Source organism: Megascapheus bottae, chromosome 1 (genome assembly GCF_031878675.1).
Source record: "Megascapheus bottae isolate mThoBot1 chromosome 1, mThoBot2.hap1, whole genome shotgun sequence".
NCBI lineage: Eukaryota > Metazoa > Chordata > Mammalia > Rodentia > Geomyidae > Megascapheus > Megascapheus bottae.
The window spans coordinates 10203122-10220037 of NC_143509.1; the positions used below are offsets into that span (position 1 = coordinate 10203122).

Genomic DNA, 16916 nt, shown 5'->3' on the forward strand with positions numbered 1-16916 from the left:
ATCACGAGTTCTTGGAGCCATGGAACACAGTGTAGCGCAGTACACACCAAGCAAGGTGAGCCCCACACCTGGAGCCCCACATGTGTTGGGCAACACAGGTAGAGAAGGCTTTGGGCCTCCCATTTTCTGTGGGGATCCTCAGAATAGAAGACATAATTCTGTAGTAAGAGTAAAGGATCCCTGAAAGAGGAAATAACACCAAGGTGACAGTAATTACATATATGAACAGTTATTTGTAAGGGTACTAGAACAGGACAGTTTAAATATTTGAGAAGCATCACAGATGTAATTTGGAATTTCCACACTTTTAAAGCAAGTAAATTGTAAGATCAATATATTGTGTGTCTGGGAATTCAATACACTAAGGAAAGCAGACACCAATACTAAGATCCAACAGTAGTGAGCGTTCAAGAGGACCAGGTAAAATACAGGGGGTGATAAATGGCCACAAAGCCGTCATAGGCCATGACAGTCAGAAGCATGTCATCCATGCAGCCAAAGAAGAGGAAGAGAGACAACTGGGTGAGGCAGCCCCATAGAAGATGGCTCTGCTGTGACTCTGGATGTTCACCAGCATCTTGGGGACCATGGTAGACGAGAAGCCAATGTCAGCCCAAGGAGAGGTGGCCAAGAAAGAAGTACATGGGGGGTGTGGAAGTGAGGGTCAGAGCTGACGGCGAGGATGATGAGCAGATTTCCCAGCACGGTGGTTTGATACATGAACAGGAAGATCCCAAAGAGGACTGGTTGTATTTCAGGGTCATCTGAGAGTTCCAGGAAATGGCACTCAGAGACTGTGTTTAGATTTTCTGCTCTGAGATGACTTGGACAACTGCTAAAAGAAGAAATCTCATTAGAAAAGCATAATGTGTGTCCAGGAATGCTCAACTGTGTATACCTGATATTCAAATATGTATACATTTAAATGTGTAATATACTTGAGGTGCAGTGTACTTAGAAATATTTCTCTGCTGTGGCAATCCCACACTTGTAGCCTCTTTTACTTCAGGTAGGCCTCTTTTTCCCAGCCCTGTGCCTACACATCTGACCCACTGGGAGAACAACATATTAGTACTCCAAGATCATAAAGATAGCTAGAGCATGTCAGTACAACAATACAGCCCACTATTATCTTCTTTTTAGAACAGCTTTTTTGGGAGATCATTCGTATAAGAATCATAGAATGGGTACAGTTCCATCTTTTTTAATAGATTCACAGTAAGCCTAGTTGAATTTGACCATAGTGAGAAGAAATCAGACCCACCAACAGTAACTTACTGTCCCACTGCAACCCAGGCCGACCAATCTGCTTCTGGTCCCTGTTGACTTTTCTCTTCTGGTATTATGACATTTGCAGGGAAATGGATAGACCTAAAAATGTGCTAGCGAGTTCAGTAAGCCTGGCTCAGAGACAAAGGACACTTGTGTTCTCTCAGAATTGGCTGTTAGATGTCATTTATATCCATATAAAAATCCATATTCAGGTTCATTGCATCTATACACAATGTAAAGTGTGATGAGTAGAAGAGGATTCTGAGGGTGTTAACTCCTTGATCACCTAAGCTGCAGTTTAATGAAATGAATATCCCTTCTTGAATACTTCTTTGTTAAACACAACATTTGAAATACAATGTAAAAAGCAATGTTAATAAAACCTTCAAAAAATGGGGGGAGTTCCCCCATGCCTGTAGAAGTTCATACAAACGATTTACATGTCATTTTCCTCTTTATACTTTTAACTCTTCTTAAAAGTCCTTGCTATATTTTGGGCCACCAGTTTGTCCTAGTGGTAGTGTGCTTTCCTAGCATTCATGAAGCCTGGGGTCTGATTTCTTGATGGTGTTATGGCTCAAGTGGTAGGGCTGTATCCTTAAGAAAGCCCAAGGACAGTGCTCAGGCCGTGTGATCAAGCCCTGGACTGGCAAAAAATAGTTTTTTAAGTCTTCACTATTTCTTCCAACTAGTCTGTAGGAAATATTAAGTCCAATCTTCCACTTTTGTAATACACTTGTTTGTGTATGAGTTTAAAAAATGAAATGAATATCAGAAAGCTCAACCTACTTTAATTGTTTATATTTATTTATTTATTTTGGGGGTGACTTGGGGCTTGAACTTGTCCTGGGCTCTTTCCCTGAGCACTTCAGCTCAAGTCTACCACCCTACCCTTGAGCCAAGCCCTACTTCCCATTTACTTGAGGTTAATTGGAGATAAGAGTATCAGGTCCTTTTGCGCCCAGGATTCTCAGACCTCAGCTTCTTTAATAGCGAGGAATAGAGGCAGGATTCACCTCATTCAGCTCGTAGTTTAAAAAAATATATACAACATTCTAGCTTCCAGTTACTCATGCTGTAATCCTGAGATCTGAGGATAGCAGCTCTCAGTCAACCTGAGCAAGAATGTCCTTGAAACTCTTAACTCCAGGGAACCACCAAAAGAGAAGGAAGTGGACCTGTGGCTCGAGTGGCAAAGTGCCAACCTTGAGCTAAACATCTCAGGGATTGGTTACAGGCCCTGAATTCAAGACCTGACACTAGTATATTCTCCCTCTACCTCTCCTTATCCCTCTCCGTCTCTATATCTACCTCTCTCTCTCTTCTCTCTCTCTCTCTCTCTCTCTCTCTCTCTCTCTCTCTCTCTCTCTCTCTCTCTCTCTCTCTCTCTCACACACACACACACACACAGACAAACACACACACACACTCACAAAAGTATGGAGTAAAAGTAACGCATATGAAATGAGAATGAATTTCTTAAAAAACTAAGCCCTGAAGCCAGGCTATGGTGACCCACTTCTGTAATCCTAGCTACCCACGAGGCTGTGATCTGAAATCATGGTTCAAATCCAGCCTGGGCATGAAGTCTGTGAGAAGCTTATCTCCAAATAATCATCAGAAAACCAGAAGTGGCACTGTGGTTCAAGGACTAGTGCAGTAGCCTTGAGCTGAAGGCTCAGGAACAGCCCTCAGACTCTGAGTTCAAAAAGAAAAATCCAAACTGATCTCAGAAATGATCACAGGGCATTCTGTCAACCATGGCTCATTGTTGTGTGGTGTTCCTGTCACTGACAGCAGCAGTAGCCTCCACCATCCCCTCCTTCTGGTCATCATCATCATCACCATCATCATCATCATAATCACTATCATCAACATCCTATCAGTAAAGCTGTCCTCAATGATCCACAAAACACATCTCCAAATCCCTTCTCCATCCACCCTCAGCACTCACACGCTTAAGCTGCCTCTCTCTTCAGCCATCAACCAGGTGGACAGGTCTGAGGACCCCAGACCTGCCGTGTAGCACCAGCTACTCTGTCCTCAGGGTGGATGTGAAGACACCATGGAAGCAGAGCTGGTGGATGCTGACAAGGAGGAGGAAGGAAAGTGAAGGGCAGGGAACACAGGCTCCCCCTCCAATTCTAGGTGGCCTTGGTGGATTGAGGCCCACAGCTACCATTTAGCCAAGTTGAGCACATCAATGACCAGGTCTCTGTGGACATTTCAAACAAAGAGCTGAGAGGACTTATAGGAAATAAATGCTGATTCAAAACTCTGTCTATCCAGATGATTAACATTTCTACCATTTATGCTTATCTGATGGACAGATGGCAGGGACTTTTCACAATCCTTATAACTGATCTCCAATCTGGGATGACTTTTAATGAATTTTCATTGTTTTCTAGCCATACCATATATCTTCAGAATTATTATTATTCCAACTTCAACGTTTACATCTTTTCTAATTTTATTTTGTTTTATTATTCATATAAACATTTATTCAAACATTTTCTTTTCTTCCCACCCCCAAATACCTACAGAAAACAACCCATGATTTAAGGATATATAAACCCTGAAGCAGTATAAAACCTGAAATTACAAATATAATAAAGACAATGAGTTGAGAAGTTGGGTATTAATTTTCCAGGTCTGTCTATTCCCTTACAAATAGTGCAATATATTTTTTTCTGATGGGGGTATATAATATCATTGTGTATATAGACCACATTTTCTCGATTCATTCATCCACCGAGGGGTATCTCAGTTGATTGTATATCTTGGATAAGTAAACAATGATTCCATGAAAATGGTGGTACTGGCAGTTGCAGTGGGGAAATGTTTGTACTGGATTTTTATCAAATGACCCAGAGTGGGAATGCTGGGTCACAGAGAATCTCTGTTCAGTCTTTTAAGGAATCTCCATAGCTTTCCAGAAATTTTTACCAACAACATAGGAAGGTCCCCTTCTTGGCCACATCCCCACCAGCATCTGTGATTATCAGTTTTCTTCAAAATGGTCATCTAACTGAGGTTTGGTGGAATCTCAGAGTTTTTTGATTTGCATTTTTGTCAATCCTGGGGCTTGAACTCGGAGCCTGGGCACTGTCCTTAGACACTTTTTAGTACTCTGCCGTTTGTGGCACAGTGGCACTTCCAGTTTTTCTGTGTGTATGGTGCCAAGGAATTGAATCCAGGGCTTTGTGCATGGGAGGTGAGCACTCTACCACTAGACTATGCTCACAGCCCCACTTTCTACTTTTTCTGTATATATGGCACTGAGCAGTTGAACCCATGGCTCTGTGCATGCTAGCTAAGCACTCTAACATCAGGTTAACATTTGTCCATTGAATAGCATCTTCACCGTCATCATAACTCTGCTGTGGTGACTAGTGCAGGAATTCCCTTGGATGTAAGAGATGTTGTGGCAGGGAAAAGAGTAGAGGGTAAAGCTTTATGCTTCTCACCTGAGAAAGGAAAGAAATTGTTTTCCAATACACAACGAATCAACATAGGGATATAGAAATGGACATCCTTATGTGTTGGAGAAAGACAACAAGACTCTGTCCTTCAATTAAACACCAAAAAAGTTGAAAGTGGAGTTATGTCTCAATGAAAGGAGGGCCAGACTTGACAGAAAGAAAAAAAATCAAGAACAGGGTAAGGTCCGGAGTTCAAGACCAAGAAAAATGATTGCAGTGCTAAATTCCAGAAATATTAACAGCTTTAGTTTTTAAATCTCACTGCTTGAGATCTCACAATCTCAGTGACTTCTTTCTTTTCCCTTTTTTCAAAATTTTATCATGGTTAAAAGCTGTACCAAAGGATTCAACTTCTTATGTTTATTTATGGGCTCTATGATCAAAGTCATTCATTCCACAGTTCTTCTAGACTCTCTCATGCCCTACCCATCCCCTCACTTTCTGGATCCCTTTCCACATATGTACATGAGCAAATGCAGTCATAATATTCTTTTGAACTCAGGGTCTGGTTTCTATCCCTGGTGCTGGTTTTCAACCATGACCCTCAGATCTCAGCCTCCCGAGTAGCTAGGATGACAGGCATAAGCCAGCATCACACAGCTTTATTTCCCTTTAGTGTTTCCTGATGTTTTTAACCATTCTGAGCACATTTCATTTTGTTTATTCCAATTTCAATTAACAATGAAAACCCCAACTATGTATCAAATATACCTGTAGCCCCGCTATACATTACAACAAAAAATAAAAAGTTCAATTTTTAAAAAGTGGACACAAACAGATCTTTTTGGTTTTGGTAGCACTGGTGTTTGAACTCAGGGCTTTCTGATTTCTTGACAAATGATGTATAAAGTGCTTTTGTTGTTTTTACTAATTTAGAGATAACATCTAGGACTTTTTTATGCACAGGTCTGGCCGGATGCATATATCTCAGGGATGAGCCTCTAACTGATTGCTCATAAAAGCAAGGTGGAAGATTTTTGTTGTTGTTTGCTTGCTTCTTTGCTTCTTGGTTTGTATCATTCCTGGGGTTTGAACTCAGGATGTGGACACTTTCCCAGAATTTTTTTCCTCGGGGCTATTTTTCTGCTTCTTGAGCTATAGCTTGACTTCTTGCTCTTCTCTCTCTCTCTCTTTCTCTCTCCTCTCTGTCTCTCTCTCTCTCTCTCTCTCTCTCTCTCTCTCTCTCTCTCTCTCTCTCTCTCTCTCTCTCTCTCTCTCTCTCTCTGTGTGTGTGTGTGTGTGTGTGTGTGTGTGTGTGTGTGTGTGGGCTTAATTGGACATAAAATTCTTCCCAGCCCTGGATGGCTTTGAAACAGAAATTCTCAGGTCTCTTCCTCCTAAGTATCTAGGATTCTTGGTGTGAAGCACAGGCGCACAGCTAAAAGTGTTTTACATCAGGGAAACAAATGAATTAACATTATTTTTGACCTGGTTGTAGAATGAATACATAAGCTATCTTACATTGCAGAAAGCTTATTCGTTACAGAACATTTTTGAGACATATTAAATGACATAATATAAATAATGTCACTTTGATGTCACTTGCGTGATTGGCTCTCCCCATATAGTTAACTGGTACATTTTTATAAAAGTTTGCTTCTCACAGAAATCACTGTTGATAGTTAAACTATATATAATTTAAAATAGGACTAAGCTAACTTCTCTCTTCAAAACTTTTTATCTTGACTTCTTAGTAGAAAGACATTTCAAATTAATAGGTCCACACCCTTGTACAATGTATATTCACACATCTAATCTTAGCTACTCAGCAGGGAGATATCTCAGGAACTTGTTCAAATCCAGCCTTGTTCAAAACAGAGCCCAGAGATTCTTATCTCCAATTAATCCATAGAAGTCAGAGCAGAACTGTGGCTCAAGGGTGGGATGGTATGCTTGAGCTGAAGAGGTCACGGACAGCATGCAGGTCCTGTGTAGGGCCGTACTCTTGAGCTGAAGTGCTCAGGGACAGGGCTCAGGCCAGAATTCAAGCTCCATGACCTTCACTCTCCCCAAAAAAGGTCCAAATTTCCTTTTTTACACACATGAACATTGAGTATTATGAATGCATTCTCCTATGGTTGTGTGTTTTCATTTATGCCAGAACCTCCTAATGGAATCCCATTCAGGACAATAATATTCAGAATCTTCCTGTTGTTAAATTTTCTGGGGACTACTCAAAAGACTTACAACTTGGAATTGCACTCCTCTATATCCTATAATTAACCATATTTTTTGCCAGAACCAAGGCTTGAATACAGGGTCTGGACCTTACCCTTGGACTTCCTAAAGGAAAGAGCTCAAGGCCACTTGAGCCAGAGCACCACTTCCAGCGTTTTCTGTGCATGTCGTACCAAGGAATGAAACCCGGGTCTTTGTGCTTGCTAGGCAAACACTCTACCACCAAAACTCCTGGACACAATTAGCCATATTTCAGACGCTGTCTTTGACATAAAATTTGGAAGCTTTGTTTACTCAAGGACAAGGTTAAATATATTATTTTGGACATCATTTTATATTTTTCCTCCCCTCCATACATGTGAGTGAGTTGATTGAAATTTGTAAGCTTTGAATCAATTTTTGTAATTTTGAGTTCTGGAAATCAGGTTCCATGATGGTAGGAGAACCCGTCATCAGCCTGTCCTCTGGCATCTCATCAAAATCTCCAACACCACATTGCACTGCAGCTGGAAATTCTCCATGTCCACCTATACACAATCCATTTTTTTAAAAGATTTTATTGACATTGATTTTTACATCATATTTCAAATGTCATGTTTAACACAAAGTATTCAAGAAGGAAACCTCTATATACAAATACTGGCATATTTTTTATTGAAAAGGTGATGTACAGACGGGTGAAAGTTATGCAGCTAAGGAATTGAGTGTATTTCTTCTTGAGCAGCATCATCTCCTCCCTCATTTTCTCCCAATCTTTTCCCTCCTGGAACCCAGTCCCCTCAAATTGTTTTTTCAACATTTTCCCTAGTGAATTTCACTGCTGAATTGGTTCATGTTTTCTTCATGGACACAGTTCCGTCCTATAAAATATTTCATGGGGAATCTACAGAAATATTTTATACAACACATTCAATATCTTCAGAATTGATGCCTGTTCTTTGTTAAGTAGTGCCCCTTCTGTCTGGTAAATATGATGTAACCCTTCTATTAATTACAATAAAAATATATTAAAAAAGAATTGATGTCTATTCTATTATTCTTTTCTATTTTTTATAAGTTGGAATTTTCATTATTTATTAAAATTGAAATTAACAAAATAAAATGTGCTCAGAATGGTTAATTCATCGGGAAACTCTAAAGTTGAATAAAGCTGTGTGCTGGTGGCTTATGCCTGTCATGCTAGCTACTCAGGAGGCTGAGATCTGAGGATTATGGTTCAAAGCCAGCTCATCAGGAAGGATCCAGGGACTGTTATTTTCAATGAACTCCCAGAAAACCTGAAGTTGCCTCGTGTCTCAAAGAGGGAGAGATTTAGTCTTGAGAAATAAATCCCGGGGACAGCACCCACACCCTGAGTTCAAGTCCCATGATGATCAAAATAAAAAGTTAGTAAAATATTAAGTTAAAAACAAAAAAAAACATAAACTGTTGAAGAGGAGACAAAGAGAATATCCACAATAGATTTCAGACACTGCATGTATTCAGGCAAAGATTTCTGTTTTATTATATGCTCCTCTGATTTCGGCTTCTCTCTCTCTCTCTCTCTCTCTCTCTCTCTCTCTCTCTCTCTCTCTCTCTCTCTCTCTGTTTCTGTCTTTCTTTTTTTTAATTTTTCATTGTAATTAATAAAAGGGTTACATGATATTTGCCAGATAGAAGGTGCATTTATTCACATACATTGATAACCTTTCACATGTCTTGGTACACATTACCCTCCCCCCACCCCCCTCAAAAGGCTAAACATAGAACTCCCCTATGACCCAGCAATTCCACTAGTTGGCATTTACCCAACCATCTAGTAACAAGGGCATACTAAATCCACTAGCACAACAATGTTCATTGCAGCACTATTCACCATAGCAAAAATATGGAACCAACCTAGATGTCCCTCAGTTTATGAGTAGATCAATAAGTTGTGGTATTTGTACACAATGGAATTCTCTTCTGCTGTCAGAAAGAATGACATCACCCCATTTGATAGGAAATGGAAAGACTTAAAAAATCATATTAAGTGAAGTAAGCCAGACTCAAAGGAACTTAGGCTCAATGGTTTCCCTCATTTGTCATAATCAGTAGAAACCTTGGGCTCCACTAGCAGAGAACTGCAATAGAGCAAAACCTTGATACATAAGGCCATATAGCATGAAGCTAATTGAAAGGACCTCCAGGATATTGAAACAAAAGTCATATAACGAATGATTGTTGTCCTTAATGTACTATGTTTCCTCTCATCTCCTTTGCTATCCCTTGGGTATCTCATATTGTTATAGTATCTCACTTTGTTATCTGATATATTGAATTTATTTGTATTTGGTTATTTGAAATTTGATTGTTTCTGTCTTTCTTGGCTTATGCTTATTTGCTTTACCACTTAAGTCACAGGACAATTTCTAGCTTTTCTATGTATGTGGTTGCAACAAATCAAAATGGTGTTTGTGCATTCTAGGCAAGTACTCTACCAGTAGGGCCCCTGAGGGGAGCTAAGTTCTGTGGAGATAACAGGCGCCTATACTTTTTGCCCAGTTTGACTGGAACCTTGGTTTTCAGATCCTTATAGTATCTGTCCTGGCTGTCCCTCCCCTTCCGACAGCTTCACCTGAAAGTTTCTCCCTCTCTCATGGCAGCCACGCCCTGGTGTCCCAGCTAGGAGTATCCCAACATGCACCTCTCCTGGCCTTCCAGCCATGCCTTCCCCATAACCCCCCAGGCACCACTTTCTCCACCTCTTGGCCCCCTGTGTCAAAGACATGCACCAAGATTCCCTTGCCCCATGATGTGCTGTCCTGGGGCCTGGTTGCTTCTGGTGGGTTAGAAAGCCAGCTGAGTAGGTTGGAGGGAGCTCCTTCTGAGTTAGTTTACACAACCTATCTGGCTTGGTTTCCTGGTCCCGTTGGATGTTCTGCAGAATGAAGTAGGGGGAGCTGGGAATGTCTCACGCAACCACCCACCCACTATCCAGGGCTCTAGGACACAGCAAACAGAAGCTGGGGTTAGTAGGGTCTCTGCTGAACTGATCATTATTAGCATAGAATGGTTAGTCTGGCACCTCATGCAGAGCGCAATTCGTCTTGGATTTGAAGTTTTCTTGTGCTCATTGCTGTATGTGAAAATTGGTCATAGCCTTCAGAAACTTTGAGGCAGGTATTTGATGTGGTAGTGTAATACTCGTTAGTTTTCATTTCTTTTGTTGTTTTGGCTCAAGTTAAAGCTTTATTATAGGCAAAACCCATCAATGTTCCTGTCTTGTAAACATACTGTCCTAGCATAAGACTCAGTAAGATTGCACCTATAAGGAATAGTAAGCAGTCTCTGTGGTTTATGAATATATTTCGATCAATTTCACCCCTCCAATATTGTCACTGTCCCCTACTGACACCTTCATTCACTCTTCATAATTTTGTAGGATATACATTGGTTGCTTGTTTGCATTCTCCCCATCTTCTCCTCTTCATCTACCCCTTGATGCCACTCCAATCCTGTCCAGTCCCCACTTCCTGGTGTTTATTTCTCTGAACATTGATTTTCCCTTTCTATGGAATTACACCATTTGAGATCTTCTGGACTCTACCATGTATCAGTGAATGCATTTGTATACAAGATCGTACAGCCCAATGTATTTACTAAGGAGTTTGTGAGCTAAATGAACCTTGCACGTACAAGGGAAAATATAGATCCTGTATCTCTCTGAGCCTAACTTACTCTCTTTAACATAATTTTTTTCCAGATCTTTCCAAATGATACAATGTTGTCCTCACTAATGGATGACTATGTATATATACCACATTTCCTGTCTCCATTGGCCCACTGAGGGTGCTCTGGGATGATTCCATTCATGTCTGATAATCTACCAACAGCAGAATCCTCACATCCTTCATACTGTTTTTTTCTTTTTTTTCCAGGCCACTGTCCTCCCATAAGGCTGCCCGGTTCCTCATCATAATGGGGAATCTGTGCCACTAAGAATCCTTCTCACATCAGTAGGGCCTCCGGGCACTTATTGCTTTATGTTTCTCATCCTCTGGATCATTCCAAGGGGTGCAAGTTCAATTCGTTCCCCATATTTGTGCTACAGTGAATCCTGGGACTCTGCTACATCATATGGGAACATCAAAGAAATGTTGCATGGGGACTCAGCTGGGTGTTTGCAGGTATTTCATCCTGGGAAGTTAAGGATATGTTTGTATGAATAATGATCATATAAATAAAATAATTATAAAATAAATAAAACTCGCAGGGTATAACAATGATATTCTTGGTGATGTTTTTTGTGGATGAATTGTAGAACAACACAAATATTATAAACGTTACTCCAGTTTGTCCATAATATGTAAGGCATTGGTAAAGCATATTTTCATGCCAATGAAAATGAAAACAGAAAGGTTCTGCCCTTCATCAAATAAATATAAATGACCAAAGTTTAAATCTATAAATCTTCTCATTAGACAAAGCAGTTTTCAACCTGGCATGGATTTTTTTTTATTCTGTCAGCTCGGTGTGTCAAATGTCCAAAACTTGGCCTGTTAATACACACAGGTTGTTTAATTGTGACCTGTGCGTATTAATCCTCCAAGGCCATATAGAAGTCAAGGATGAACAGTCCCTCTCCTGTCTCCAGGACACTGGTCCTATATCTGTCTCCTCATCAGCACCATCTCTGCTCCTTCTGTGTCTTCATCTCTCTCCTGAGGACAGAGGCTGCACTTGTGCTGAGCACCAGATCTGGGTTCCTCAGATCTGTTCACCTGGGCCATAGCTGAGGAGAGGAGCAGCTTAAGCAATTGAGTGGGGTGGGATGGGTGGTGAAGGACTTTCAGGAATGTCTCTCTTCTCTGCAGCATGAGAACAGGTAGGATGGTTTGGGCATCACAGGGGGTGAGGATGCCCATGTACATCACTGCACACAAGGGGACTGGAATGTGTATGTCCTCAGTGAACTTGCAGGTAGGGTTTGAAGGTTAGGGGTACCAGTATACGTAATGGAGAATTATTTACCTACTGTAATTTTCATTCTCATTTGTGGCTCAGCAAGTGCAAGAGGATGTTACATCAATGAAACTACTGGCGGATATGCCTTGTGTCCCTCTCGGAGATCTGGTTCTTAGGCCATTCTTTCTCATTTCATATGCTTAGCCTTCTGTGCTGTTTGTGTGTGTGTGTGTGTGTGTGTGTGTGTGTGTGTGTGTGTGTGTGTGTGTGTGTGTGTGTCTGTCTGTTTATGTGCAAGTACATATGTAGGTTCGGTAGCTTGAACTCAGGGCCTGGTTGCTGTCTCTGAGGTTTTTTCTCAAGGCTACAGCTCCACTTCCTGCTTTTTACTAGTTAATTGAAGAGAAGGGTTTCTCAGACATCCCTGTCCCAGAATGGCTTCCACCTGTGAATCTCAGGCCTCAGCCCCTAGAATAGTTAGGATGAGAATTATGAGCCATCTGCCTCTGAAACAATGTATATTTTTAAAGAGCAGGCTGTTTACTTTTCTCTTATTCATTTGGTTAAACAACAGATGAGTTGATGAAAGGATTTATTCCATCAGAATCCTTTCCTACCATACTTTACTCAATTGGTTTGTGAATTGATACATAAGACCCTGTATGTATTCATACACCTTGATAATTGAGATCTAATTTCCATGTTTAAGAGAATGTTCAGTGTTCTTTGTTTCTATGAGCCTGACTTATTTCACTCAATATCACATTTCCAGACCTACCCATTTCCCCACAAATACCATAATACCAGAAAAGGCAAGTGCAAAGGAACCAGAAGTAGATTTGTGGCTGTTTGATGTCAGAGATGAATAAGAATTGGATGGGATTGGGTTTTTTCATTGGGATAAAATATTCACTGCAGTAATGGGTGGGAATCTGCTTTGTTCTCCTAACCCAATATTACCCTAGTGGCTTGACCTACTGCTGGCCCTTCCCCCAGTGGATGGTCCACAAATCCTCCAGCCCAGTTTACCACCCAGAATCTCAATCTCTATAGGGAAGCCTACTCTCCCACCCTCTCAATGGATAGGCTTCCTAGAGCCTAGGTCTGGGCACTGGCTCCAAAAATAGGCTCCTAGACAGAGACAGGCATCATAAATGTGTAAAACGTTTAGATCCCCCCCTGCTGTCCTGGAACCTGCTCCCCCCACTACACAAGGGTGTGCTGTATGTCAGGTGATCTTGCTCTAGCCAGCCCAGTTGTTCTTTGCTTTTCAACACAGCTGTGTGTCACACGTAGAAACTTCACACGTAGAAAAAGCCTGAGGAACAAGGCGTCCCATAGTGAGAAGTAAGGGTATGCCATACTTCACCAACATTCATGAGTATATTGTGTTGCATGGGTGGTGCAAAATTCAAACTTGTATGTACTTGAATTTCAAATGTATACAGTTGACAATTTCTGGATATGTGTTTCATTTTCCTAACAAGATGTTTTTTGTTTATGAGCAGTTGCCCAAGTGATATAGAGGCACGAAATCTAACCCAGGTTACAGATTTCCTTCTCCTGAGAATCTCAGAGAATCCAAAATTACAACCCATGCTCTTTGCGCTCTTCTTGTCCATGGCACTGTGCTGGGAAATCTGCTCATCATCCTGGCTGTCAGCTCTGACCCCAACCTCCACCCCCCCATGTACTTCTTCCTCTCCATCCTCTCCTTGGATGACATCTGTTTCATCTCCACCACTGTGCCCAAGATGCTGGTGAACCTGCAGACTCACAGCGGAGCCATCTCCTGTGCAGGCTGCCTCACACAGATGTGCTTTTACATCATTTTTGGCTATATGAATGTTATGCTTCTTACTGTGATGGCTATGACCACTTTGTGGCCATTTGTCACCCCCTGAATTACCCTCTCATCACGAATGCTCGTCTCTGTGTCTCCTTGGTTCTTCTGTCATTTTTCATCAGCTTCTTGGATGGACACCTGCACATGTGGATTGTGTTACAAATAACCGATTTCAAGGAATTGGAAATCCCAAATTTCTTCTGTGACCTTTCTCAAATCCTGGAACTTTCCTGTAAAGACACATGCAAAAATGCTATTTTCAAATATGTTGCTGCTACCATATATGGATTTCCTACAATCTTTGGAATCCTTTTCTCTTACTATAAAATTATTTCCTCAGTGCTGAGAATCCCATCATCAGGAGGGAAGTACAAAGCCTTCTCACCTGTGGCTCTCACCTGTCAGTGGTGTGTTTATTCTTTGGGACAGCATCGGGTGTTTATGTTGGATCAGCTGTGTCACATTCTTCCAGGGGCAGTGCTGTGTCCTCAGTGATGTACACAGTGGTCACTCCTTTCCTGAACCCCTTCGTCTACAGCCTGAGGATTAGGGACCTTAAAAGTGTCCTGAGTAGGTTGTTGAAACCACTAGCTGACATCAGGAGGTAGAAAATCCATCTGTAATATGGTTTTTTAATTTTATTTAAAAAAAGGGTAACATGATATTCGTCAGACAGAAGGTGCATTAATTCACATACAGTGATACCCTTCCACATGTCTTGGTCCCATTACCCTCCCCCCACCCCCTCTTGGTTTTCCCCCCTTCCCTGTCCAATTTCAGAGGAAATTGTTTTGCATAGGAAAACAAGTAACCCTCATTCCTGTAAATCCTACCTGTCTGTACACATTCTTATTATTTGTCTGGTTTCATTAGTGTAATTGAAGACAGAGGAGCCCTGTGTCAAGGATATTCATGAGGAAGGATTCATTTGTTTTTAATGTATAACATTTTAGTTTGTAATAGAGCAAAATCTTGTTGCATAAGGCCATATAGTATGAAGCTAATTCAAAGGACCTCCAGGATATTGAAACAAAAGCCTTATAACGAATGATTGTTGTCCTTAATGTACTATGTTGTCTCTCATCTCCTTTGCTGTACCTTGGTTATCTCATGTTGTTATAGTATCTCACTTTGTTATCTGATATATTGAATTTATTTGTATTTGGTTATTTGAAATTTGATAGGGAAGGGGGGAAAACCAAGACGGGTGGGGGGTTTGGGGGGGTAAGGGAAATGGGTACCAAGATATGTGAAAGTGTATCAATGTATGTGAATTAATGCACCTTCTATCTGGCAAATATCATGTAACCCTTTTACTAATTACAATAAAAAATGCAAAAGAAAAAGAAAAGAAAGAAAACTAAAAAAAAAAAAAGATCATGCATGTCTGAAGATGGTCACGCCACAAACTGAATTTTACAATGATTGGATGCGTATATTCTATTATGGATATTTTACTGTTGCTCCTCTCTGGGGTAGCAACACGGGAACAGGGAGGGACACACAGGGCCAGCCTGTACTCCCCCGGGAGCTGAGCGATGTGGTAAGTGTCTGTGACTCAGCCCTCCCCCAATTACCGGGGAAGAAAAAACCACGCTGAGTCAGAAGCAGTGTTAACCATGAAAGCGCACCAGATCCCTCTGCTGATCTCTGCTGATCTGATCTGCTGTTCTCTCCTGTGCTCTGATGCTCTCATGCCTTTATTGCATCAGACAATTAGTTATATACTGTTGGGGTAAGAGAAGGTGGGAACTGGGAAGCTAGCCACTAGGAAGAGGGCCTCTGTGCTAACACTAAGGGTCTGGGTAGGTCTTTCAGGTACTGGGCTGGACAGGTGGAGGAAAGTGTGCGAGACCTGAGCTGCTGTGAGATCCACGAAGCTGCGGGGGGGTTCCATCGAGTCACGTACACAGAGTTGCCTTAAGAGAGGTATGCAAAGGACTGAATGCCAGGTCAAAGCCCCTTAATTGCCGCTGAGCCAGAATTAGGCCTCAGAGATGGAGGTTAGGCTCCCAAATTCCCCCTTTTTTGTTTATTAGAACAGGGGGGACAAGCGCGCGTAGCCCCTGTCTTAGGTTGTCCCCTTCAGGGGATCTTACGAATCACTGAGTGCTCTGCGGCCTTCTGTCCCACAGTACAGATCACCCCCGGGCCTGTCTTAGGTTGTTCCCGCTTCAGAGATCTTACCCATCATTAGCTCTCGGCGAGACATCTAAGGGGAGTCAAGGGATCCCTCCTCGTTATAGGGCTCTCCTTGGTCATAGGAGTCATTGGCATCGGTAGCAAGCCTCTGGTTATGCACCTGTCCGTTCATCAACTGAATGGATTCTATCCTGCTTTGAATGAATTGTAACCTTATTGATAACATAGGGCCCAAAATTAAAAGTAAGAACAAGAGGAGTATAGGACTAAGAAATGGAAGGACATAGGGTAGCCACCTGCCCAGTCTGGTCCAGAGGAAGTTGATGATGGGTATTTTGACTCCAAGAAGAAACAGGATCAGCACTGTAAGTCCATTATTTATTCTGAACAAGAAGAGAGAGAGATATCCTCAGGAGGCAGAGAGCCTTCTGGGTTCTCATCAGTATTATTGGGGTCCCTCCATATTTGGGTACAATATTTAAGATTCCTTGCAGGGACCCAAATTGGCTTTGTTTCATTACTGGGGAAAACACAACCAAATCCTCTTCCAGCTGTAATGAGGGGATCTGAGCCCCTCCACACCCCATTAAGTGGGTCCTTCCTCTGGACATAGACAGTTCGATAGGGAATAGAGGTTGTCCAGTGTTTCTGGAAGGGTGAGAGATGTTCCCCTTTGGCAAAATTTAAAATATTGAGAGTAAACAAAGTCATCTTTAGCTGATCATGGGGGATGTATTCCCCCTTTTTGGTTTTATTAATTGAGATTTAAGGACATGGTTATATCTTTCTACTATTGCCTGTCCTCTGGGATTATGAGAGATGCCAGTAGTATGGGTAATTTGCCATTGTTTAAAGAAGTCATCAAGAGACTTGCTTACAAAACAGGGACCGTTATCGGTTTTTATTTGGTCTGGCAATCCGAGAGTAGCAAAATATTGAAGAAAATGACTGATAGCATGTTTAGCTCTCTCCCTGTAATGGGCTATAGCCCAACAGGCATGGGAAAAGGTGTCTATTGTTAAAAAAATGTATTTAAGTTATCCACAAAAGGGAAAATGTGTAACATCCAT

The 16916-nt window shown here is 41.5% G+C and overlaps 1 pseudogene; it reads left to right on the forward strand.

The window, feature by feature from the left end:
- The first annotated feature begins 642 nt into the window (after positions 1 to 642).
- On the forward strand, positions 643 to 14312 carry LOC150068348 (olfactory receptor 7E178-like; annotated as a pseudogene).
- Positions 14313 to 16916: the final 2604 nt, after the last annotated feature.